The sequence below is a fragment of the Leptodactylus fuscus genome, chromosome 5 (assembly GCF_031893055.1).
Source record: "Leptodactylus fuscus isolate aLepFus1 chromosome 5, aLepFus1.hap2, whole genome shotgun sequence".
Lineage (NCBI taxonomy): Eukaryota > Metazoa > Chordata > Amphibia > Anura > Leptodactylidae > Leptodactylus > Leptodactylus fuscus.
Window position 1 is genome coordinate 203,431,750 of NC_134269.1, and position 21,646 is coordinate 203,453,395.

Here is a 21,646-nt window from a genome sequence, read left to right on the forward strand (position 1 = left end):
GGAATAACAGAAATCCAAAAGCCAATAGAATCATTCTGGACACAGCTCCAAAGATATGACCTCTCTATCAGCTCTGTAGCCAAGCTCTGCCCAAGTGTTGCTGCTGGAGCTGGCTTCTTAAGCCTCCTTGACGAGGAGACTCTCTGCAGCTGAGTCGCTGCCGGAACATCCCCAAAGTGTGGACTGGAGGGGGGTGGAATGACAGGTCCCACTGCCAACCTACCTGCCATTCCTAAAAATCCAGCCCAATACTGAGCATTTAATGCTCAGCAGACGAAAGTTGTCTTCTGAGAACAAACACTCCTGGAGTTTTTTCATCTCACCCACCTGAGTAGTCTGGGTGAGATGTACACCCCCTCCATTACCTGACCAGCCATCGGCTTACAATATATATATATATATATATATATATATATATATATATTCTCTATGCATGCATTCACTTACATGTACATTCTATGATATCACAACATGCTACCTGCATATATATATATATATATATATATATATATATATATATATATATATATGTATATATATTGCAACCTGTATTGATGCCAAAATGCAGTTATTATATATAGTGCGGCACCAATAAGATTAGGCTGCATGTGCGCAACCATAATTTTGCTCCATATGCTATCCATATTTACAGATCCATTCATTTCTATGGCCCCATACACATCTCTGCAGTTTTCACAGATTAGCATCTAAGTTGTAGAGACGAGCTGAAACATATGGAGCAGGTCCAATACTTTTCTGATTTTGAGGCTCAATCCATACATTTAAGTACATAAAGATACTAATAGCATACATGTCAGGAGCAGGGCCGGAGGCGCCGATGCGGAGGCTGCCGTCCCTCCTACTCCTGTTTCCTTTGGATCTCCCCCTGTACTGCATTTCTCTCTTGGTGACGATCCGGACCGTATGACTACACTTAACTCTGCTCGGGAGGGTCTCAGGAGGCAGCATTGTGCAGTGGTTACCAGTCTCCTCCTGAGCTAGATGCAGAACTTCCGGTTTTGGCCTAGCGGCGGGCAAGAGCTTATTTAAAGAGGGCTCTGGCTCTGCTGGCTTTTCAGTTGTACATTGACTCCTGATAGTAAGTGTTCCTTCTGTCCTGATTTTGTACTGTGCCTGCTCCTGTTTATGACCCCGACTTGCCTCTAGACCTTTGCTCCCTGAACTCCGCTTTGTACTTCACTACTGCTCCTGTTATCGACTCAGCCTGCCTGACGTTCCACTGTAATTGCCTTCTTGTTGACGACCCAGACCGTACAACTACAATTTAATCTCTTCTGCGACCTGCTGACCACTTGCCTCAGCCTTTCTGGATCCATGGACCAACACCATAACCCAAAACATCTCAGTGTCTGATTCTACTGTGATCTGTGGTGCGCTGAGTGTTTGGCGTTTCCTGACCCATACTGCTCTGTCCAGCAGTGCAGCCAAGTTCAATCCCACCATCTGGGGTTCTGTTGAACACCATTGTGGGGTTGGAGTTGGTGCTGCCCAGGGGGTGTTGGATACACGGCGCCATGTTAACCATTTAATCAGTGTATCTAGTACTGGTTCTTACTTTGGCTCTGAACTGCATCTGCTATCCTAACAGCGAAAATTATAAAAATTATACAGTACTTTGCCCAGCTACCATAACACAAACAGTATTGCAGTAGATCTACAGCCACCATACAACGTCCACCTCGCACACTCAGGGGACACAGAAACCATTGGTACTAAGTGAGTCATATATGCCCCTTATCACAGTATGGATGTATAAGAATGTAGCAACGGTATATTATGAATATTATAGTATAATAAAATTGATCGATTGGGAGCCATGCATATGAAGGAAAGCAAATAGGATTCCCAATGACTATGGAGACTACGGTGTGGTTCGCGGCTCTGCTCTCAGACTACGGGTTTCTGCCATAGCTCGGTATTATAAGATTTCTATAAGCATAAATCAGTGAAATAAAAAAAAAAAATCCGGTAAAATTGTAGGTTATTTTACTGATCTGCCAGCCAGCAGCAAGAGTGAATGAATCAACAGGCTGCGGCCTCTGTCCCCCGGCAGGTATGAATATGTCAGTATGTTTGGATTTCCTCAAGCAGTCAAAAATGGAGGAAATGCGGCAGATCCAGGACACGGTGTGCAGTAGCGGATTTTTTTTAAGGCAAAATTTTGATTTATATCCTTAGATAGTAATAAATATGCTAAATTACAAACCGATGATCTGCATTGACGTAGGAGATAAAGATGAAGCATGCATATAGATAATCTGTAGTAAGAGCCTATTGAATAAGAGAAGTCGGCGCTTCAGACCAATCCATGAATCAACATAGGAATCGATTTCTAGTAAATTAACATAATTGACAGAATACTCCCCGTACCACTTCTAAAAGTGGAGCTCGATCAAATATTGTAAGGTCTAGTATATTGCCTCAGTTCCGGCAGACCCTCTTGGAGACATCTTTATAAACCAGTGGCTAGGGTTGAGCGATCAGGATCGTCAAAGATCGGATCCCGATCGGTGATCGAGCAAATTTCACGATCAGGATTGGCTGGAAAGTGATTGAAAATCGGATTTTAAAATCGATCCTGAAGATTGGCTCAACCCTAACTGTGTCCCATCATAGGTTCTGTATGAATTGTGAATTCTCACTTTATTATAAACTTTTCTACACCGATGAAGCCAAATTGTGGAAGGGTCAAATCATGATTTCTAGACAATTGGGTGACAACATCTCCAACTAGCATGTCTTCTGGAATCCTTCCAGTATGCAGTGGTGTGAAGGAATCTCGCCTGCGCCCAAGCCTCTGGCCTACCTGGCCTTGCCACGGGCAAAACTGTGATCACCTTCTTACCTTTACCATCCACTCTCACCCTGAGAGAGGGACCAGGTCTTATAGGATAATATGAGACGAGCTTTCTAAAGTTTTATATTTATTAACCCCAGAGGGTCGATACTAGACAACCAACATACGTAAAGATATATGCTAGCGGATACAAGCTGGCATGGTTACAGAGAGGTATGTTACAGTGCAGTAATATAAGAAGAATAAAAGAATAGAAACAGAATTATAATTGGGTCTCTGGAGTTCACCTCATGAAATCCAGGGCACAGTTCTTTAGAGCCCAAAAGCCGTGAGAGTCCATAGGTGGTAAGGGTTTGACTACCCCATTAGCAGAATAGTCCAGGATGCATAGTATTTCCATAGACAATAGAGTCCATAGTCCAAGGGATTAGCTTCCACAGCATCACAGCACTTTGTGACACATCCCAGAAGTCCAGGAAGAACAAGAGCCCTGGGGTCTTGTCATGTGTGACAATATATCTCCACTCAGAACCCTTCCAAGATGAGGTCAACAAGGTGGGCAGCCCTGCTCCCACCTTGTACCAGTATGACTATATACGGTCATAACTCTTTGAAGGTTTCCTTGGAGTCAGGTTGTCTGCTAGAAGGTGATAGCAAGGCTCTCAATCCACTGATCCCAGACACCCCCTGCTAAGAATAACAAAGTTAACAGAAGCCTGACAATGCCGTGCCCAGGGTAAGACAATGGGATGAGCAAGCTACCTCCAGGGAGGAATTAGGCTTGGACAATGGGACACTATCTATGATATGCTAATCAGTAGAGTAAATTAACAGGGTAAAAGGGAAATATATCTGAGAAGGGCAGTGAACCCCCCCCCCCCATAACTGTGGGTCATTCATCACAAGTGGTTAATACCAAGCACCAAAGGCACAACGAAATACATTTTTAGATTCTCTGGAATCTTCAAGATTCAGCAATACAACAATAACTGTAGAACATTGCGCAAAGTATCCCGAGTGCAACCGCTTCCTTCCAAATAGCAGGTATGTACAGTGCCTACAAGTAGTATTCCACCCCCTGCAGATTTAGCAGGTTTGATAAGATGCAAATAAGTTAGAGCCTTCAAACTTCAAACAAGAGCAGGATTTACTAACAGATGCATAAATCTTACAAACCAAAAAGTTATGTTGCTCAGTTAAATTTTAATAAATCTTAAACATAAAAGTGTGGGTCAATTATTATTCAACCCCTAGGTTTAATATTTTGTGGAATAACCCTTGTTTGCAATTACAGCTAATAATCGTCTTTTATAAGACCTGATCAGGCCGGCACAGGTCTCTGGAGTTATCTTGGCCCACTCCTCCATGCAGATCTTCTCCAAGTTATCTAGGTTCTTTGGGTGTCTCATGTGGACTTTAATCTTGAGCTCCTTCCACAAGTTTTCAATTGGGTTAAGGTCAGGAGACTGACTAGGCCACTGCAACACCTTGATTTTTTCCCTCTTGAACCAGGCCTTGGTTTTCTTGGCTGTGTGCTTTGGGTCGTTGACTTGTTGGAAGATGAAATGACGACCCATCTTAAGATCCTTGATGGAGGAGCGGAGGTTCTTGGCCAAAATCTCCAGGTAGGCCGTGCTATCCATCTTCCCATGGATGTGGACCAGATGGCCAGGCCCCTTGGCTGAGAAGCAGCCCCACAGCATGATGCTGCCATCACCATGCTTGACTGTAGGGATGGTAATCTTGGGGTCGTATGCAGTGCCATCCAGTCTCCAAACGTCACGTGTGTGGTTGGCACCAAAGATCTCGATCTTGGTCTCATCAGACCAGAGAACCTTGAACCAGTCTGTCTCAGAGTCCTCCAAGTGATCATGAGCAAACTGTAGACGAGCCTTGACATGACGCTTTGAAAGTAAAGGTACCTTACGGGTACGGAGACCATTGTGGTGGAGTACGTTACTTATGGTATTGACTGAAACCAATGTCCCCACTGCCATGAGATCTTCCCGGAGCTCCTTCCTTGTTGTCCTTGGGTTAGCCTTGACTCTTCGGACAAGCCTGGCCTCGGCACGGGAGGAAACTTGCAAAGGCTGTCCAGGCCGTGGAAGGCTAACAGTAGTTCCATAAGCCTGCCACTTCCGGATGATGCTCCCAACAGTGGAGACAGGTAGGCCCAACTCCGTGGAAAGGGTTTTGTACCCCTTGCCAGCCTTGTGACCCTCCACGATCTTGTCTCTGATGGCCTTGGAATGCTCCTTTGTCTTTCCCATGTTGACCATGTATGAGTGCTGTTCATAAGTTTGGGGAGGGTCTTAAATAGTCAGAAAAGGCTGGAAAAAGAGATAATTAATCCAAACATGTGAAGCTCATTGTTCTTTGTGCCTGAACTGCTTCTTAATACTTTAGGGGAACCAAACAGAATTCTGGTGGTTTGAGGGGTTGAATAATAAATGACCCTCTGAATATACTTTTCACAATTTAAAAAAAAAATTAAACAAAGAAGTAACATTCTTTTTTGCTGCAGTGCATTTCACACTTCCAGGCTGATCTACAGTCCAAATGTCACAATGCCAAGATAATTCCGAATGTGTAAACCTGCTAAATCTGCAGGGGGTTGAATACTACTTGTAGGCACTGTATATATATTTATAAAACCTCTGAACCCATGTCTTTTAGGCTAATGCCCCACGTAACAAAATGCTGCGGAAATGCATCATGTTCAGGCCTGAACTGTAAGACGGTGCACTAGTCCTCACATACACCAGGTGGTTTATCTATTCGCAATTAAAATTCTATATGTCCTAACCTAGACAGGCTGAGCGGCTCGTCCTCGTGTGACATCCATATCTGTGTCATGTGTACTCGTACATGTCATTGTTCCTCACATAATCATCTCTTCTTGCATTGCTCTGGAATGGCGAGTGACTTGACTGATGGAGAACATGATCCCGGGGTCAGCAGATCACAGATCAATACTCTGCGACGTTTGGCTTTTAATAAATGTTAGTGATGTCAGATAATTTAGTTTCTTTCCACTTCACATAGAGAACTTCATACAGTCATGTATGTAATGGACTGAGTTCTCCGCCTTAGCACAGCGGGATATAATGAATACTGGGGTCCTTTAAGAGTTTTTCTTAAATCAATGTTGACTATGTTTGGTGGCATCTATTTACATCTATTTATTTACTTCACAATGTACTTCATTGTGCTATTGACTTGTGACTAGGGTTGAGAGATTGGGATTGGAAAAGATTGGACTCCATCCTCAATCGAGTAAATTTCACGATTGCGAGTGGAATTCAGATCCCGATCTTTTTAGGCAGGATCGAGGTTGGAGGTTATTTCCCACAATGCTTTGCTACTGAACAAGCATTGTGGGAAAAGCTAACAATGTTAGCTAGTCTAGAGATGAGCGAGTACTATTTGAAACTCTCATAGCAATGAATGGATGCAGCCGGCACATAGTCTGTGCCGGCGTCCAGCTGCTTAACCCCCTGCGTGCCGGCTGTGTCCATTCATTCTAATGGGATCGTGCTATTCGAAACGGCAGTTTCGAATAGTACTTGCTCATCTCTAGACAGATTGCTGCCGCTCCCCACTGCTCTCGCTCCTCTTCTCGCCTTTTCTCGTCTCACTGCCCCCGCCTCCCAGGTTAGTGTTACAGACCTAGGAAGAAGGTGGGGTTTGTGGCTTAGGAGAGTGTGGGCGGGTACAGGGCGGAGAGACGTGAGTGCAGGGGCAGCGAGGCAAGAAGAGGAGCGAGAACAGCATGGAACGGCAGCGGCAGCACTTCTGTGCGGGTAAGTAGACACCAGGGGGGACTTAGTAGCCAGAGGATTTTTTTTTAATCACTACACAGCGTGGAGTCTAAAAATTAAAGCGTTCAATTTTTGGACTCCATGCTGTGTAGTGAATAGGATCATTTTTAGATTCCGATCTTCGATTATTAAAACAATCTCTTTGACTTGCATTAGGATCGGAATTGGGATCGGGTTCGAATGGAAAATGATCGGAAATCGGATTTTAAAAATGATCCTGAAATCTCAAGATCGGCTCAACCCTAGTTGTGACGTAAGGAAGGCATAAATGGAAAGATCCCCCACTGCTCCGACATCTGTAGGTATTTAGAAGTCTCACTAGTGAGGCTACACATGGACACCGGCCCATGTCCGCCCACCGGGAAGCCGAGCCCTATGCAGCCCTAGAACAAAGACCCAGCGGGCGGACACGGGCGTAAGCCAAATCTGTGGCGAGAAGGGTCATCTCGCTCCTTTTTTTTTCACTACTAAGCTAGCGGAAAAAAGATGCGAGCGGCTCCCATTGAAGTCAAAATCCACTGCCAAAAATCTCAGTGTGAACTGACCCTAACTGGTTTGACCTTTATGATGTTTTTCCTTTGTTAAGCCATACTGTTAACAAATTTACAACAGCATGTGGCCAAGCTTCAGACGCTTTATGGGCACAATGCTGACTGCATCGCGTGTGCTAGCCAAGTACTGTATATTATGTTCTATATAATCCCCTGATTTAATAAATTAGGTGTCAAAAACTATGTGAATGGGGGATAATTTGGGCTTTAGTTCAGACCAGAATATTGTTTATAGGTATTTATTGGTTTCTAGAGACCGGAGAGGATCATTGTTATGGTAAACCAAATGGACATGCTGCTGAATGTTTGTTGAAATGGTTCCTGAAAGACGCCACCACAAACCACTCGCAGGAGTCTCTTGGGGTACCCAGGTATCTGATCCTAGTTGTTATTTAGGCCCCAATTTCAGTAGAATTTTTATATTCAGCAGACAAAACCAAACCAAAAAATGGAATTGACTGAGATATAAATTGACATCCCAGCTAAGTCTTGGCTAATAAACCAAGTGGGTGGTCTTGTACACTCATACATGGAAGTCTGTCAAACCTCCTACAGGACTCAACATCTGAGAGTAAACAGGAAATGAATAAATGCCAAATTATACTGAAGCTTTTTACACAAAATTATATATCAATTTGCTCAACCCCTCTGCAGTCTAACATATTCAATGGGAGGGAGTAAGAAGATCATTAGAAAGTTCTTTGTATTGTCCCTTCATGTATTTGTACATTGTTATTAGATCTTGCCTTAGCTGTCTTTTCTCTAAACTGAATAACCCCAAATTTGTGAATCTGTCTCTGTGCTCTTTACTCATGACTGTATATAGAGAAGTATTGACTTGTAGTGAATAGAGATGAGCGAGTAGTATTCGATCGAGTACCACTTGCTATTCGAATGGAAAAATTTGATGCAGAACCAGCATTGATTGGCCGAATGCTATACAGTCGGCCAATCAATGCTGGTTCTTCTCCTACCTTTAGAAGTCTTCTCTGTGAAGCTTCCCCGCGGCGTCTTCCGGCTCTGAATTCACTCTGCTAGGCATCAGGCCTGAGCAGAGCCGACTGCACATGACCGCGCTACAAGAAAATGGCCATTTTCTTGTAGTGCAGGCATGCCTGGCAGAGTGAATTCAGAGCCGGAAGACGCCGCAGGGAAGCTTCACAGAGAAGACTTCTCGGAGATTCCAGCCCGACCCTCATTCGTGGACTTGGTAAGTTCAATTTGATCGAATGTTGCCTACCCTTGAAACGAGCATTTTCCCCCATAGACTATAATAGGATTCGATATTCGATTTGAGTAGTCGAATATTGAGGGACGACTCGAAACGAATATCGAATAACGAATATTTCACTGTTCGGTCATCTCTAGTAGTGAATGTGAGGTGCTTTGGTTGTGATGCAAAGCTTCTATTCAGCATCTTTCTTAATTTATTTCCTGAACTTCCTGCTTGTCCTCACCCTCTTCTGCCCATAGACTTCTATAGACCTAAGATATCTGAGTAATGGGACTTGCAGCTTGTTTGGAAATAGATAGAGAAGTGATTTTGAGAGTAAATGGTCATTTGTCAGAGACAGGGCCGCTTCACCCATAGGGCCAACAATGCATCTACACCGAGTCCTATGGTAGCAGCGGAGACTGCAAGCAGCACTTTTCTCTCCGAATGTTCCAGCGGACATCGTAGGGAAGACACACAGACCCCATGGGGTCCGTGTGGTTTCTTAGCTAACCGCTTTTTAATGCGTATCGGTTTCCATTCGGGGGGTCCCCAAGCAGACTCCCCGAATGGAATACTGAATGCAGATGTGAACCAAACCTCTAGACAATCTATTCTTTGCTGTATGCTATACTGTCCTTAGATGAATGGATACTATTGGATGGGTGCATTTATTGTATATTGTGATTTTCCATGTATATCAATCAATGTGTATGCTAAATACATTCTTCTAAAAGAATTGTGCTTCAGGATCTCAGATTATTTCTAAGGAATTAAAACGTCAAAGAACACAACTGTTTGGCTTCACGCGGAGCAGCTGTCACCAAGTGGCAGCTCATTAGCATGTCATTGCAGGAGACGCGGCGCTCTGGAAATCTGAATGGGAGGTTCAGTGCTAACCTTTGGACTCCAATGAAAGGAAAGGGAGGGATGTTTATTTTAATTGTTTCTAGGATACCAAAGTAGCAGGTCAGGGAAAAGCGGAACCCAAGCAGCACAGCAGAGAAGGGGTGAACAAGGTGCCGCATTCTAAGATGACCCCGTTTTGATAATTTTGTAAGGTAATTCATTCTGATGCAAATGCCCATACACAATAACACCGGCATTCTTTGAATTTTCCCGTAAATCTTTTATTTCATATTGTGAGTGTATTGGCAGAAGGGATAAAGTAAAATACCATATTTTAGGCAATGATGGATTTCATGCAAGGGTATGTTCACGCGACAGAATTTGCATTCTGCGCGTGAACGCTTCCACGCGTCTATGCCGATGCAGTGCCGCATACAGTGCACCCTCATGCAGTCGCATTATTCCGCTCCGGATTAGGCCCAAAGAATGGGCCTAATCGGAAGGGAGCCTTGCGCCGCGGACACTGCGGCTGAGTCATCCACGGAATCCGCAGCAAGATAGGGCAGCTTGCTTCTTTTCGCTACTAGTTAGCGGAAAAAAGAAGTGAGCGGCTCTTTGAGGTGGATTCCACATCAAAATCCACTCCAAAAGACTCTTTGTGAACATAGCCTAATGGTAACACATGACATAAACTGTTATATAGGGGATGTCGCATCAAAACAGGGTCATGGGGCTCATCATCCCGGATCCCACTCCTGGCACCCCGAGAAAAATTGTTATTTACAATGTGGAAAGTTTCTGCCGGGAAGATGTAGTATCTGTGTAATACAGGGACACAAGAAGACTATGGAGAGTGAAGTGTTATAATACTATACTGCATTGACATTTGTGTATAAGAGAGGCAACACCTCATAGTACTTTATAGAAGGTGGGCAGAGCTTAGGTTTGTATAGCCATCTCCTTCCTCCATAGACGTCTGTTTAGTTGAGTTTAATCGAGTTGACAATTGGATGGTAGAGCGAAGCCGTCCTACACCCAGGGCACCTGTTTTCACTGATCCCCCCATACATTACAGTGTAAGACAAAAATAGGACTACTTGACCTATCATGCGGTTATGTGAATAGCCCCCTTACACTGATATTGACTTTAATGCTGCCGAGTGATGTCTATTACAACAACCCCCCCAAAAAAGGCCATTAATCCGTCATGTGAATGTTTTAGACACCCTAGGAAGAAGGCATCTGTATTCCCCTCTGCCTTCCTGACTAGAGCGCCAGCATGGCCGCATTAATTGGAACAATTATATAACAAATCGCTTAATCTCTCTGTTCTCTTACCATGGGTGAACAATTAAAATGGCAAATCCTTCTTCCCAACAGTGCGGCACTGGGCTGTGGTTTTAATACAATTTTCTTGTCTCCAACAAAAAGGAACACATACAAAATACTAAGACCTGGGCTCCACCTGGTAAAAACGCTGCAGTTTAGCCGCAACAGGAAACTGCAGCTTTTCATAGACCCTGAAAAGTTAATGCAGAAAAATATGCTGCGCCTGTTCTGATGTTCTCAAGGTCCTCTCCTGTCTTTACTTTTTGGTTCCTCCTTAGTCAAAAGGAAATACATATCTTAAAGTCAGTGGATTAGGGTGGTCACCGCTGTGGCTTGTCACTGGCTCAGTGAATAGGGACGAGGAAATAGAGACCAGCAGGGGACATGGAATGTGTCAAAGGGAGCAACAGGGGGTCAAGATGAATATTGTGTTTTACAAGGCAGATAGTTAGTCCTGGGAAACTGGACTTCCCTGCACACCGAGGTAAGACACTGCTGAGCATCCATCCCCCTCCGAACCTAAGATGCTGACTAAGGCTGGAGAGGGAGGGAAGAGAATCTCATCTTTAAAATGAATCCATTCATCTTCATAGCCCTAACAGATCCTGAGAAATCACTGTTACCTATTACATATGTCCTCTGCAACTAAAGTGCCACCCTGGTTGGACAGTAGGAAAAGGGTTAAAGTCCCTCTGCAGTTGTCCCCACAGTTAATGTCCGCCACAGAAAAAAACAAAACACTATTACTCACCTCTCCTCTCTCCCTTGTTGTCTTGGGTCAAGGAGCTGCAGGCGCGGTGTAAGTGACATCATCATATGGTGCCTGCAGCTCTTGGCAAGGAGAGGGTAAGAATGATGAAGCAGGGATGGCCAATCCCATTCACACATAGCAGAAAAAGATCTGCAGTGGAAAACTGCCGCATGTCAATGATGTCTACAGAACACTGACGCTTTCCATATAGGTGTAATAGGTAAGTCCAGAGTTTTCTGCAACGCGTTTCCAGTATCTTTTTTTTCTGCAGCTGTTTTTGCTGTGGTTTGCTATGTGGACCTTTAGTCTAAAGGTGGGGCCCCATGGGATGGAAACGCCGCAATCTGCCTGTGGCGGCAACGTTGCGGGAAAAATCGCGTCGTTTTACGGTAATGACAAAGTGGACGGAATTCTTGCGAATCCCATGCCTACTTTGCGGTAAAAAACACGGTGCAGACACGCTGTGATTTCCATAAACTAGTCATGTTATTGGAAATCGCCACATGTCAATTATGCTTACGGAAACGTCGGCGGTTTCCCCATAGATATAATTGTAACAGAAAGTCCGCGGAGGGAAACTCTGCAAACTTTCTGTTTAAAGCGCTGTGGGAAGAACTGTGATGCATTCACGCCGCAGTTGTTCCTGCAGCGCTTTAATGTGGTGTTTCTGGCCTTTGGGGCCTTAGACTATAAGAGTTTTCCGTGCAGATTTAGCTGCTGAAAATGTGGAAAATTTTGTGAACATACTGTGGTAAAATGGTGGACGGGGTGTATATCTCACCTGGTTTCCTCAGCCAGGCACGGAAGCAGAAATCCTGAAGGATATATGTGGCTTAGCAGAACTTAGTCTACTAGGGCTCTTTGTTTAAGTTACATGGGCTGGATTTCCTGGACTGGAGGACAGGTTGGTAGTGGGAGTCTTCCAGTCCAAACTCAATGTCCACTATGGGATTTTCCCCAGTCCCGGGTGATCTCAGGTGAGGCTTCCTGATGGTCATTACTGGGGGAGGAAGCTTGGTGAAAGGAGGGCTGACAACAGTGGCGTAACTACCGCAGAGGCAGCGGAGGCAGCTGCCACAGTACCCGGGCTATTAGGGGGCCCGGTGACAGCCACTACCGCTGCGTTTTTTTTTTTTTTTTTTAATAGGCCATTACGGGCCCTATTTACTTGCCGATCCTGGCTGGGCCGGGATCGGTAAGTTACACCGCGGGCCCCACAAATTCTATCATTATACTCGGGGGTCTTTGCAGACCCCCAAGTATAATGATTGGCAGACCGGGAGAGGTAAGGGGACGTAAAAAACATTGTTACTTACTTCTCCACGACAATGGCCAGGCCTCCTTCCTAGTTGTCTGACGTCTCTGACATCACATGAACCCGACCTGCTTCCCGGGTCATGTGACGTCTGACGTCATAGAAGAAGGACGGCAGCGGAGAAGACAGCGTAGGAGTCGGGGACAGGTAAGAAACAGTAATTTTTTATGTTTTTATTCCCCCAGGTCTCTGAAAAGACCCCAGAGTATAATAATTGTTTATTGGTGTCCACTATAGGGTATAATACTGTGTGCAGGGGCCACTATGGGGGATAATACTGTGTGCAGGGGACACTATGGGGGATAATACTGTGTGCAGGGGACACTATGGGGCATTATACTGTGTGCAGGGGCCACTATGGGGCATAATACTGTGTGCAGGGGGCCACTATGGGACATAATACTGTGTGCAGGGGCCACTATGGGGGATAATACTGTGTGCAGGGGCCACTATGGGACATAATACTGTGTGCAGGGGCCACTAATGGACATAATACTGTGTGCAGGGCTTACTAAGGGACATAATAGAGTACGGAGGAGGGGGTCGGTCAAGGTCTTCGGTGTCGGTTGGGGGGGGGGGGAAGCATGTCAAAAGTTCGCCACGGGGCCCCGCCGTTCCTAGTTACGCCACTGGTTGACAAGTTTTGCATCCTGAGAGCGAGCACCTATGGAGTGGACGTTATACACAGTTTGGTGACACGTTTCGGATTTGCACTAGGTTAGTGAGGCATCCTCCTATTTTGTTACACCCAGACAGGTTTAGGTTTTGTTTGACATTTTTTTTTTTGTGCTGAATCACCTAAATAAATGCACCCCCACCATGTGAGCTGTTCCCTACAATATCTTAGATATTATATTAGTGAATATTATGTTGACTCTTCGTTTCATATGTTCACCCCATCTGGATATAGCTATATCTCTAGCAGTGGTCCAGTTTCCCAGGGCTTATATGCAGAAGAGACCACAGGGAATGTAATATCTAATGAATGTAAGAGAATGAGAACCGCGCGCTCGATACACTTACGCAGACGGGAATGTGAGAATGGAAATATGACTTCCTCTGGTAAATGAGAGTACACGACCCTACCCAATTTAGCATGTCCTATAAGCCCCAAGATGTTCTTCCAGCGATAGCCACAATTTTAGAATACCTATAGGAATATGATAATGGGTTTCAGGAAGGCCCATTATTGATAAAAGGTTCATGAAGATTCATGAGCGATTGTGCCAAAGATTTGATCCGTGATGGTATTTTTGTCTCCCGGTGCTCTACACCATTACTTACTGACCCGAGAGAATAAGCCTGACAAAGGCTGCTGAATATGGAGCGAATAAAGCAGCCATTATCTCATAATGAACTGTGTGAGAAGGGAGAGCTAATCTGGATCCAGGGCCGGACAGAGCAGGACGGCGGCCTATTATTTATCTCGCGGTCACATTTCCTCTAGTATTATATTTATATGTATTATTCCTAGCTCATCTCTCATGCAAGCAATAACATTCTGGATTAGCGGAACCCTATTCAGTATCTGACATTACGGCGTCGAGTCACGAATTGTCTACACGAAAGAGCGACGTTCAATGTTTTGTGTGTGTATATCTGGAAGACTTTGTGCACAGTATGGAGAAACTGTTGCTTCCGTGAAGAAGTGTGTATACATGGATAGATAAGCTTAAGGAGGGTCACACAAGTATCAGCCATGAAGAAGGACTACAATTTTTGACCTTTGATCCTTGAATTAGCACAATCCTAAAATGTGGCCCTCAGACAAAAAAAAATTGTGTACCATTACTCTATGGGTAGTGCTTACGGGTATTTTTCTATAGGACCATACTCCCCTCATACTTACCTGTATTCCAATTGGAACCTCCTTCAGCGCAATACAGCTTAAGACATGCTCTGTGCATGTACAACAGAGATCCCGAGTGGGTCTACCCTATTGCGCATGCGCGGCTGCCTGGCAACGTCACGAATATGTGTGATGGCCCGCACATGGTCAATAGACAGAAGCCAGCATGTCTTACATATTGGATCTACTTGCAATCCCCCTGGACATTGCCTAATAGAGATGAGCGAGTAGTACTCGATCTAGTAGGCATTCGATCGAATACTACGGTATTCGAAATACTCGTACGCGATCGAGTACCACTCGCTGTTCGAATGTAAAAGTTCGACACAGAACCAGCATTGATTGGCCAAATGCTATACAGTCGGCCAATGAACACTGGTTCTTCTCCTACCTTTAGAAGTCTTCTCTGTGCAGCTTCCCCGCGGCGTCTCCCGGCTCTTCATTCACTCTGCCAGGCATTGGGCCTGGGCAGAGCCGACTGCGCATGTCTGCTTGTAGTGTGGGCATGCGCAGTCAGCTCTGCCCAGGCCCGATGCCTGGCAGAGTGAATGAAGAGCCGGAAGATGCCGCGAGGACGCTGCAAGGAGAAGACTGCTTGGAGGATCCAGCCCGACCCTCACTCGTGGACTTGGTAAGTATAATTTGAACATTGCCTACCCCTGAAACAAGCATTTTCCCCCCCATAGACTATAATAGGGTTCGATATTCGATTCGAGTAGTCGAATATTGAGGGGCTACTCAAAACGAATATCGAACCTCGGACATTTTACTGTTCGCTCATCTCTATTGCCTACCTCTCCTCACATGGGGATCGCAAGTACATCTAATATGTAAGACGTACCGGCATTTGTTCTTTATTGCATGTATTATTTTTATTGCCTGATTTTTAGTTGCTGGAAAACAATAAACAGGGAGGGGGTTAGTGAGAGAGAGGGAGAGGTGGTCTTAGGACTAGCAGTCTACAGATGTCTGCTAGTGATGTAGTGGGTGGGCTAGCTGGGGAAACAGGGAGGGGGCAGTGAGAAAGGGAGGAGAAGTGAGGCATCATGGAACTTGTAGGAAACAAACCGCAGGAAGTTAGGGATGTAAACACATGGAGATGATACCGGTAGCTGGCTGAGAACCCCAGAAATCACTCAAAACAACACTGAAGGTATTTGGATGTACTTATTAACCTATTAATAGCACTAACAGACCTTTTTTTGAAAACTTATTTTTTACCTGAAAAACCCCTTTAAGAACTGGTATATATTTTCATCACAATTCATCCCAAAAACCTGTTTAAGGCTGGTACTCCATATGACGTAAGAACAAAGTGGATAGGATTCTTGGAAATCCCATCTCACTTTGCAGTAAAAACCGCGCTGCAGATACACGGTTTTTCTCCAATTCCACCACATTACATAGGGAACTGTGAAGAATTGATACAGAAAGTATATTGGAAAATTGTACAACTTTTTATTATACAAACAATAACATTTGTCTCTCAGAATTGGTCTGAAAGTGGACAACCCCTTTAAGTTCATTGACTTTCATGGCTTTTAATGTTTTATTTTAAGTTATCATTTTCTACATCTGAAGGTCAAAACTGGGAAATGGATTCCTTGCTATGAAGTGCGCTAAACGATAGTAATGCAGGTGAAAAAATAATGCAAAGTGTGAACTGAGCCTTAATATGGTTACCGACTGATCAAATGGGAAAAACAAACCTGTTAAACTTTATGGCGGCTGCTAGATACTTATGGTGCCACTTAGCTCGCGTTTATAATTGAGTTTGACAAGAAGAATCCAACCTATCTTTTTCACTTTTACCTTAGGGAATCTTTTTTTTTTCAAGCCTGTAAGTGAGGAAAAGTGTGGAAAATCCCAGATATTAGACAGCGAGCACAAAGAGCTGATGTGTACAGGCAGCTGAAGCCGCGGGGATATTTTCTTTTGTGGCTCCTGAATATTTGCAAGTAGTTCTAAGGTCATTCCAAGATAATGTGCATGAACATACATGGTCATATATATATATATATATATATATATATATATATATATATATATATATATATCTCCCTATCTTATAAAAATGAATTCTTGTCTGTCTGTCTGTCTGTCCGTCCATCTGTCTGTCTGTCTGTCTGTTCTCTAATGCGAACCAAATGACTGGACCGATCTTCACCAAATTTGGTACAGAGATACTTCAGGTATCCGGGAAGGTTTAAGACAAGACTCCAACTCGCTCGGATGTACCGTTGCTGAGATACAGCATTCCAAACACAATGCCCCCCCCCCCTTAGCCAATACAAACCTGCAAGACTTTCACTCATATTCCAACTGCAATACACACGGTCACTCCAAATGCACAATACAACACTAATATACAAACTGAGATACACGCGTCAGAGGATTAGATACACAGACCAGCACACAGTATCACACACCAGAGGATTAGATACACGGGTCTGCACACAGTCCCACACACCAGAGGATTAAATATGCACTTCTGCACACAGTTCCACACACTGAAGGATTTGATACCTGCATCTGCACACGATTCCACATGCCGAAGGATTAGATACAGGCGTCTACACACAGTTCCACACTCCAGAGGATTAGATACGTGCATCTGCACACATTTGTACACGCCATAGGATTAGATACACATGTCTGCACAGAGTACCACATGCCGTAGGATTAGATACACGCGTCTACACACAGTTCCACACTCCAGAGGATTAGATATGCGCATCTGCACACAGTTGTACACGCCATAGGATTAGATACACGCGTCTGCACACAGTACCACATGCAGTAGGATTAGATACGCGCGTCTACACATAGTTCCACATGCTGAAGGATTAGATACGCGCCTCTTCACACAATACCACACAGGGGAGGATTAGATACATGTGTGTGCACACAGTACCACACTTTGGAGGATTAGATACATGCCTCTGCACACAGTACCACAAGCCAGAGAATTAGTTACGCGTCTCAGCACACAGTATCAAATGGGGGAGGATTAGATACACGCGTCTACACACAGTACCACACGGGGGAGGATTAGATATGCGCATCTAAACACAGTACCACATGCCATAGGAATAGATACATGCATCTGCACACAGTACCACTTGTCGGGGGATTGGATACACGCATCTACACACAGTACCACATGCCGTAGGATTAGATACGCGCCTCTTCACACAATACCACACAGGGGAGGATTAGATACACGTGTCTTCACACAGTTGTACACGCCATAGGATTAGATACACGCGTCTGCACACAGTACCACATGCCGTAGAATTAGATACACGTCTCAGCACACAGTCACACACACCAGAGGATTAAATACGCACTTCTGCACACAGTTCCACACACTGAAGGATTTGATACGTGCGCCTGCACATGGTTCCACATGCCAAAGGATTAGATACAGGCGTCTACACACAGTTCCACACTCCAGAGGATTAGATATGCGCGTCTGCACACATTTGTACACGCCATAGGATTAGATACCCACGTCTGCACAAAGTACCACATGCCGTAGGATTAGATACACGCGTCTACACACAGGTCCACACTACAGAGGATTAGATACGCGCATCTGCACACAGTTGTACACGCCATAGGATTAGATACAGGCGTCTGCACACAGTACCACATGCAGTAGGATTAGATACGCGTGCCAACACATAGTTCCACACGCCGAAGGATTAGATACGCGCCTCTTCACACAGTATCACAAGCCAGAGAACTAGATACGCGTCTCAGCACACAGTATCACACGGCGGAGGATTAGATACGTGCATCTGCACACAGTACTGCACAGGGGAGGATTAGATACGTGTGTCTACACACAGTACCACATGCCGTAGGATTAGATACGCGCGTCTGCACACAGTACCACATGCCGGGGGATTGGATATGCGCGTCTACACACAGTTCCACACGCCGTAGGATTAGATACGCGCCTCTTCACACAATACCACACAGGGGAGGATTAGATACATGCATCTGAACACAGTACCACACTTTGGAGGATTAGATACAGGCCTCTGCACACAGTACCACATGCCAGAGAATTAGATATGCGTCTCAGCACACAGTTCCACATGGGGGAGGATTAGATACGCGCATCTGCACATAGTACCACACGCCAGAGTATTAGATACGCGCATCTGCACACAGTACCACACGCCAGAGTCATTAGATACGCGCGTCTGCACACAGTTTCACTTACTGGAGGTTTAGATACGCACCTCTTCACACAATACCACACGGGGAGGATTAGATATGTGCATCTGCACAAAGTACCACACCAACAAGGATTGTATACTTGCATCTAAACACAGTACTACACGGGGAAGGATTAGATACAGCTTTACTCCAGGTAACCATAACAACTAATCACAGGTTTTTCACTGACATCCAAAATGAGATACACATAATCACATGACGCTTATGACATACACGGAAACAACATACAAAATACATCAGTGCAAAATTGGACAATTCTTATGGGGCCACTACACAAACATAACAGGTAATATACCCGTGCGAAGCCGGGTCCTCCCTCTAGTATATATATATATATATATATATATATATATATATATATATATATATATATATATATGTAGTTGACAATTCTGTTATTAAAGAGGTTGTCCAGAATTTAGGTTTTCATGGCCTCTCTATAGGAAAGGTCATAAGTGACTAATAGGTGGAGGTCCAATAGGTGTCAGGTATATGGGTCCAATTCTGAAGCCTGTACTATGCACAACTCAAGGCTGGTGGCAGTATACCCCATGCCTGTTGCCGAAAACTGCATCCCAGCTCCCGTTGACTCTAACAGAAGCTGAACTACAGTACTCACCACTATACAGGGACCTGAACAATCTGCTTCTGGTGCCATGTCGTGTATAGTATAGGTGATGGAAAAGGCCCAGCTGATCAGTGCAGGAGCTTCCTGTTGACCCCTTGCAATCAGTTATTTATGGGCTATCCTAAGGATGAATCCTAGACAATCCCTTTAATTATCTTCATCTCTATTGAATATGTCTACTTGTTTTTATGTTATCCTTAATTATTTGATTGCAAAGGGAGTAATAGTGCATTCATGTCAGGATTTGCTGCGTATGCTTTTATACAGCGGTTATATATGTTTGCTGGTAAAACGGTGCGTATGCTTTTATACAGCAGTTTTATATGTTTACTGGTAAAACAGTGCGTATGCTTTTATACAGCAGTTTTATATGTTTACTGGTATACAGTGCATATGCTTTTGTACAGCGGTTTTATATGTTTTCTGGTATACAGTGCGTATGCTTTTGTACAGCAGTTTTATATGTTTGCTGGTATACAGTGCGTATGCTTTTGTACAGCGGTTTTATATGTTTGCTGGTATACAGTGCATATATTTTTACACAGCAGTTTTATATGTTTGCTGGTATACAGTGCGTATGCTTTTATATAGCGGTTTTATATGTTTGCTGGTATACAGTGCGTATGCTTTTATACAGTCTTGTTATATACTCTAAAGTCAAACCAGTACTTCTGGGCACCACTGCCTATGGAGACACAAGTGGAGGTATTGGTAAGTGTGGGTTTTTATTTTTCTAGTTATTGTTGAAACATGCTTGAGCATATGATCACTGTGGATTCAAGAAATATTCTTGGTCCTTTAGCTGATGAACCTAGACTTTCATTATCAAAGGACTTTCATTATCAAAGGATAGAAGCCCCATATGTTACTGTAGGTGTAAGGTCCTACTTTAGGTGAATACATGCTTAATACGATTCCATCTAAAAGGCTTCACATCTATCAACACTTGACTTTTCACAAAGGATTACTTCATTGTACATAAGGCTCAGTATCAGTGCTGTATTTTCCTAGCAGTGAATTGACACAAATTATTTTTCCGGTATTATCGCTGTACTTATCAATCAAAAGGTTTCAGCTCCAGTACCACTTTGTTCTGTGTGTGTTTTGATGTCTTACAGGCGTCTAGCAAGGTTTCTAATTAGATCAGTCTTACGGTTTGGGTGGTTTAAAAACTCCCACATGATAATGGTTGATGCGTGTCTTTTATTTCATTACGGATTATTGAATATGTAGGAGGACACCTTTTCACATTATAATAATCCTGCATTGTCTCAAGATATGTGATTGAGAAAGGGGGAATCTTAGCGCTGCTACAGTCAACTACAGGAGGACGTGGGAAAAACAATGTTGGGCAAAATTATAACATGCATAAAATAACTGAAACCAAGGTAAAAAATTAGTTTACTGGGCAAAATTTAATGTATATTGTGTATCATAATACAACAGGTGACCCCTTAATAAAACAGGGAAGTGAAAGGTCCAGCAGAAGACAACCCCATTTAGAAGTGACTCTATTTCTCATAGGTGTGACATTTCTGCCTGTTCGGGTCCCTGCACCACCCTCCGCTTGCACGTTGCGGCACAGGAGGTGTGTTCAGTTGTGATTTCTTGCTTTAGGTTCTTGTTGCTCAGTCTGAACACTGCTCTATTCCCTCATCTCTGTAATTGATTTCCCACCAAACCCATTTCTTACACCTTTGTTTCCCTCTGCTCCTCAAATAGTTATCTAATCTTACCTGTGTCACTGATAGCCTATCTGCCTATCGAGCCTGGGGTGGATTCGCTACTTCCTAAGAACAGGTCATCTACCCACACATGCTCTGACTTTTTCTTCACTAGTTGTTCTCTTTGCTATTGTATTGTATTTACTGACTTCTGACCTTTGGCTTTTCTTATGACTACACTCTTGGATTGCAATTTGGTACTACTTTGTCTCTCTGGCTTTGCCACTTGGCTTGCTGACTCCTCTTCTGTGTTGTGTTGTCTTGTACGTGCTATGTGTTTACACTTATTTAGAGAAGGGACTGTCGTCCAGTTGTCCCTGTCATTAGGCAAGTAGGTAGGGATAGGGGCTGGCTTAAGTTAAGTACTCATTGTCTCTGTCTTTCCCTTCTATCATGTTTCAGTAGCACCAGCTCAACTGGCAATTCTCTTATAATAGGTTAATTCACATATAATTAGAGACGAGTGAGTACTATTTGAAACTCCCATTTTGAATAGCACGCACCCATAGGAATCCATTCATTCCTATGGGTGCGTGCTATTCGAAAT

At 44.0% G+C, this 21,646-nt stretch overlaps 1 protein-coding gene across 1 annotated transcript in view; it reads right to left on the reverse strand.

Annotated features, from left to right (window-relative positions):
• Positions 1-21,646, reverse strand: part of CPLX2 (complexin 2) — a 98,992-nt gene that overhangs the window by 44,931 nt on the left and 32,415 nt on the right. The gene's annotated exons all lie outside the window — the stretch shown is intronic.